General features: G+C 41.4%; 1 pseudogene; it reads left to right on the top strand.

The window, feature by feature from the left end:
- Positions 1 to 1,538: 1,538 nt before the first annotated feature.
- LOC126067564 (olfactory receptor 2T10-like) lies at positions 1,539 to 2,319 on the top strand (annotated as a pseudogene).
- Positions 2,320 to 6,789: the final 4,470 nt, after the last annotated feature.

A 6,789-nucleotide genomic window follows, 5' to 3' on the forward strand; every position in this document is an offset into this window, starting at 1 on the left:
TAGTTTAAACAGAGAAGAAAATATTCTTTGATGGTTACAAGATGGGGAAGGGACAGAGGGAGGAAAGGGGTTTTCACTAATTAGATAGTAGATAAGAACTACTTTAGGTGAAGGGAAAGACAACACACGATACAGGCGAGGTCAGGACAAATGGAATCAACCAAAAGCAAAGAAGTTTACTGAATCAACTGAGTGCTTTGAAGGCCAGTGTAGCAGGGGCGGGGGTTTGGGGACCATGGTTTCAGGGGACATCTAAGTCAATTGGCATAATAAAATATATTAAGAAAACATTCTGCATCCCACTTTGGAAAGTGGCTAGCAAGTGGCCATCTAAGATGCATCAACTGGTCTCAACCCACCTGGAGCAAAGGAGAATGAAGAACACCAAGGACACAAGGTAATTATAAGCCCAAGAGACAGAAAGGCCACATAAACTGGAGACTACATCAGCCTGAGACCAGAAGAACTAGATGGTGCCTGGCTACAACCTATGACCGCCCTGACAGGGAACACAATAGAAAACCCCTGATGGAGCAGGAGAGCAGTGGGATGCAGACCCCAAATTCTCATAAAAAGACCAGACTTGATGGTCTGACTGAGACTAGAAAGACCCCGGTGATCATGGCCCCCAGACCTTCTGTTGGCCCAGGACAGGAACCATTCCCAAAGCCAACTCTTCAGACAGGGATTGGACTGGACAATGGGTTGGAGAGGGATGCTGGTGAGGAGTGAGCTTCTTGGATCAGGTGGACACTTGAGAATATGTTGGCATCTCCTCACTGGAGGGGAAATGAGAGGATAGAGAGGGTTAGAAGCTGGTGAAATGGACACTAAAAGAGAGAGTAGAGGGATGGAGCGGGCTGTCTCATTGGGGGAGAGCAGCTGGGAATATGTAGCAAGGTGTATGTAAGTTTTTGTGTGAAAGGCTGACTTGATTTGTAAACTTTTACTTAAAGCACAACAAACATTAAAAAAAAAAATCTAAAATGACCATAACACCCCTACTGAAGGTGATAACTGAATTAGTTCTTTAAGAAACACATACAATAATTTTTCATCAAATTGACTGGCTGTCTGCTGATAGAGTATTAGAATGTACCTGTGTTCCTATTTCGTTACTATCAGCAATTGCAGTTTGCAATAGTAGATATGTAAGTTTACTAAGTAATCAATGAGAGTTAATTAATGAAAATCTTTCATGTTGAGAAATTATTTATGATACTGAGGAGACCACGACAAGGAAAGATGTTGGCATGAATATATTCACAGAGCCCTGGTAGTAAAAGTGGTAGACCAGTTGTAAGAGAACATGCCATCTGATAGAACAATGTTTTTGCCCTTGTTTTCAAGGCAATAATGTTCAGTCATGTAGACAGACAATAAGATAGTCACCACAGATTTTATTCTCCTGGGCTGTGGCCTGAGTTGAGTCACCTTGTGATCCTCATCTGCATCATTCTTCTGGTCTACTTTGTAGCTGTGATGGGCAATGCTGTTCTCATTATCTTCATCTGGTTGGATTCCCGACTCCACTCCCCATGTACTCCGTGCTTTGTCAGCTCTCCCTCATTGACTTGGCCGTAATCTCAACTTCTGTCCCCATAAGAGTCACAAACTTCTTCTCAGGGAAGAGAACCATATCACAGATTGGCTGCGGAACTCAGATCTTCTTTAGCTTAACCCTGGGGATTGCTGAGTGCCTCCTGCTGACCCTCATGTCCTACAATCACTATATTGCCATCTGTAACCCTCTGCAGTACTCAGTCATCATGAGTCACAACATCTATACACAGATGGTCATTGGGTTCTGGGCAGGAGGGGCAGTAACTTCCCTGATTCATACAGTCTGTGTCATGTAATTCCTTATCAGTTGTCCCCAAAAGATTCCTCATTTTTTGTGTGAGGTCATGGCCCTTCTGAAGCTCACTAGTAAGGGCATTTCAGCCTATGTAAAGTCAGTGGTAGTCTCCAGCCCTCTGGTGGTCCTGATTCCCTTGAGTCTCATCCTGCCCTCCCACATCCTTATCTTCCTTGCTGTTCTCCACAAAACTCACTAGAAGGCAGGAACAAAGCTCTGGCCACCTGCTCCTCTCACCTCTGTGTGGTGAGCCTCTCCTTTGTCCTGCTATACTGGTCTACATGATACCTGGCTCCTCTATGACCCCCAAATTAAACCAATCTCCCCTTATGCTTAATGTTGTCCTTACCCCTATGCTTAATCCTCTCATCTATAGCCTGAGAAACAAGGATGTCATAGCAGCCATGAAGAGTATAATCATCAGTAGATATTCCCTGGGAGAGATGAAAAGCTATACCTGATTATAGTCTCATGTAGACATATTTCTTTCCATTGCATTCAAGAGCCTTTAGGACTTCATAAATTCTGTCAATAGGATCATAGAAACATTGGAGACATTTGCTTCAACCCCTTTTTTGTAGAAATAAATACAAATAAAATATAAAATAACATCTGTGGTCTCAGGGGACTATCACAAAAACCAGTTTTTCCAACTCAAAATTCTGAAATCACACCACTCCTCTCTAAATAATAAAGTGTCATTTTGCCTAAATCAGGGCTTTAAACCAGTTCTCCCCAGTTCAGTCATTGCTGAGGAAGTGAAACCAGAACAAACCTGAATTTTTTTAAATTTTGGTGAAGTGGAATGATATCCAGAATGGGAAAAATTATGGGTCAAATCCCTGCTAGAAATCTAGTCTCCTTCTTGGAAAACAAGGGCTGTGTACACATTGCATAGCAACCAATGTTGCCAAACAGGTTTTCAGCAGAGTTGGAAACAGTGGTACCCCTCTCAAAGATGTCGGCTAACCTCACCACTTTGAATGTGTGTTGCTAGCCACAGGTCCAGCCAATAATCCAATCTCCTGCATCAGGCTCCTCAAAGGGCTCACTATGTCTCTTCTGAATCTCCCTTAATAGGGCTTCAGCCCATAATTCTACCTGTTCCGGTTATCATTCCAGATCACCCAAATTATAAAAATTCAGGTCTGTACCAGTTTCACTTAGTCAGCCATCACTGAACCAATTCAAATTTGTTCAAAGACCTGGCCTAAATACGCCCAAATTGCAAATCCACTCACATGCCTAAATATATCTGTGAAGAAGAAGGTGTGAGCTGCTCCTCAGAACAGTGGGAGATCTCATAACTTCAGAGTAGGCTTAGAAAGCAGAAATTCTGAGACCAGGACTTTCAAATGATATGGCATTAAAATAGTCTCATCTACCTTGAATTACCTATGGTAGCTTTTAACCAAGCTGCATGCCTGCAACCAATAGTCAATGTTACATTTCATAAAGAGCAAAGGGTAAACCTGAGTCCTTTCTCATGGCTCCATGCTTTTCCTTTTTCTTTGTACTCCTCTGAATTCACACCCATTGTGCATAGTCCTGAATAAGATTACAAGATCTCTTCCTGATGATCTGAAAAATTGAAATAAAAAATAATGGTATCTACTTCCTGGAATTGCTGAGAGGATTAAATGAACTGACATGCATGAAACCCACCAGACAGTGTAGGCAGGAAGTAAGGGCTATGTTACGTCGACCCATTGCAGGGCCAGGGCATAAACTTTTAGCACTCAACAAGGAGGTAGGAGAACTCAGCTCTTTAAGGCCTCCCTCCTAGGCGTGACAAACAGGGCTTTATTTTATATGTCATAAAGATGTATCCTATTCACTCTAAGCTGAAATCTGAATAACTAAGTGTTGAAACTGGCCTGTTCTCAAAGCAGAGAAAAAAAACAACGTTCTAGAATACAGAAGTAAATCAAATTTCACCCAAAAATTTTTAAATAAAATTACTATTTATTAATAAAATTTAGCAGTCAAATTTTAAAGGATTGTGCAAAATTTAAGAAAAAGTCCACAAAAGCCAAAATACAACCTTGAGTATATCTAATTGAATTTAGAGACCATTTCAAGAATAGATTTGACACATTGAACATTAATGACCAAAGATCAGATGAGTTGTGGGACATAAAGTATATCATACATGAAAAAATTAAGAGAGGCGGAGCCAAGATTGCAGAATAGACAGAGGTTTCTGTGGAGCCCTCTTTACAACAAAGACCTGAAAAAACAAGTGAAACGAGTATATTTGTGACAGGCTGGGAGCCCTGAGCATCAAAGGCAAGCTTAGACAATGAACTGAGGGGCAGGGGAAGGAAGAGACCATCCAGAAGTGGAGAGGAGTTACTGGGCCTGAATCGTGGGGAGCCCTCAGGCACCATTCCCAGAGCGGCGGCAGCGGCGGCCTGGTACTAGCGTTCAGCTGCAGTTTCCTCAGGGAGAGGCGGCCAGCCGCACAGACAACTCACACCACCAGAACCTGAGTAGAAGGGTGCTCTTGGCAAAAGCTAAGTATTTGCGTATATTTTACCGTGTCTCCCCCCATCCCCCAAGCCAGCTTCAGCGGCTGAATCCCTGGGCATGAGATAGACCCTAGTGAGCACCTGGAGCCGTCCTGCCAGCCTTGGGAAAGGAAAAAATTAGCAGCTGGGGCAAAAAGATAATTTGCTAGCTCCATTAACTGGGGGAGCTCAGGACAGAAGCAGCTCCTGTACAGGCATAAACGGTCTGTGGACCTTGAGCACCTTTCCCTCCTGTATGGACCTGTGTGGGCCTATTTCGGGATAATAGGCCCTTGTTGGCAAACTCCAACCATTTCAGCAGTACAGTGGAGAGGTTGGGGTTTGACCTTTGAAATTGCTTTGCCTATTAAACAAGGTCCTCACCTACCCACAACAGGGACCTAAGGACTGGTGGCTCCACTTGGGTCACCCAGCCACCCGTGACAGGGATCCAGGAATAACTGGTATCTCCCAGCCCTTACAACAAAAATTTTGGGTGCCCGTGGTCCCTCTGTGGAGCCTACCCACCAGCACACTCTAGGGAACAGAGACACATTTTCCTCAGAGACACTTGGAGGTCGGTTCTCAGGCCCTTGTCTTGTTCAGAGCGTGACCCCCTGCTGCAATCAGATATGGGTATATACGCCAAATACCCCAGGCCCTTTAAGACTGTAGGACAGAGCCTGTACCACACACTTGATATTAGCTACCTGGAAACCTGAGCTGAATTCATACAAGAAAACTGAATGGACTCCTAGACTGATATACCTGATAACAGCTCTAGCCAGCTGGGAACAGGATACCAGAGCTCCAAAGGTGAAAATAATTAAGCTAGCTCAGTCAAGCAACCCATAGGGGTATACCAAAACAAAACAAAGCAAGCAGCTACAACACAGTAAGCAAGCATAAACTAATACAATAACTTATAGATGACTCGGAGACAACAGTCAATATCAAGTCACATAAAGAAACAGGCCATGATCACCTCAACAGGCTCTCAAAACAGAGAACCCAGGGATCTTCTAGATGAAAGTGCATTCCTGGAATTACCAGATGAAGAATACAAAAGGTTAATATACAGAACCCTTCAAGACATCAGGAAGGAAATGAGGCAATACGTAGAACAAGCCAAGGAACACACAGATAAAGCAACTGAAGAAATCAGAAAGATTATTCAAGAACATAATGAAAAGTTTAACAAGCTGGAAAAATCCAAAGACAGACAGCAATCAGAAATTCAGAAGATTAAGATTAAAATTACAGAATTAGATAACTCAATAGGAAGTCAGAGGAGCAGAATTGAGCAAGAAAAAGCTAGAATTGCTGAACTCGAAGATAAATCACTTGGCACTAATATATTTGAAGAAAAATCAGATAAAAGAATTAAAAAAAATGAAGAAATCTTAAGAATCATGTGGGACTCTATCAAGAGAAATAACCTATGAGTGATTGGAGTACCAGAACAGGGAGGGATAACAGAAAATACAGAGAAAGTTGTTGAGGATTTGTTGGCAGAAAACTTCCCTGATATTGTGAAAGATGAGAAGATATCTATCCAAGATGCTCATTGAAATCCACATAAAGTAGATGTTAAAAGAAAGTCACCAAGACATATTATAATCAAGCTTGCCAAAACCAAAGATAAAGGGACAATTATAAGAGCAGCAAGGGATAAAAGAAAAGTCACCTACAAGGGAGAGCCAATAAGAATAAGCTCGGACTACTCGGCAGAAACCATGCAGGCAAGAAGGTAATGAGATGACAGATTTAAAAAATGGAAGAAAAAAAATTGCCTGCCAAGAATCATATATCCATCAAAACTGTCTCTTAAATATGAAGGTGAAATTAAGATCCTTCCAGATAAACACAAGTTGAGGGAATTCGTAAAAACCAAACCATAACTACAAGAAATACTAAAGGGAGTTCTTTGGTTACAAAATCAATAATATCTAGTATCCACCAGAGACTAGAACACTGGGCAGAGCAACCAGAAGTTAACCCAGACAGGGAAATCCAAAAAAAAAAAAAAAAACAAGATTTAAAAAAAAAAAAGCCCAACACAGGGTAACGGCAAAGTTATTATGTAAAAGAAGACAACATTAAAATAATAAAGAGGGACTAAGAAATGTAATCATACACCTTCCATATGGAGTGGAACATACAAAGAAATAAAAGTTAGTTTTAAATTTAGAAAAATAGGGGTAAATAAACACAAAGGAGACAAACTATCCTACTCATCAAAATAAAATACAAGTGAAAAATACAGACTCAGCAGAAACAAAATCAACAACAACAAATACGAGGACAGGACAATATATAAAGAAAATCTACTCAGCACATAAAATCAAGTGGGAAAAAGAAGCTGTGAACACACAAAAAAAGACATCAAAATGATAGCACTAAATTCATACCTATCCATAA

The sequence above is a fragment of the Elephas maximus genome, chromosome 2, assembly GCF_024166365.1.
Source record: "Elephas maximus indicus isolate mEleMax1 chromosome 2, mEleMax1 primary haplotype, whole genome shotgun sequence".
Lineage (NCBI taxonomy): Eukaryota > Metazoa > Chordata > Mammalia > Proboscidea > Elephantidae > Elephas > Elephas maximus.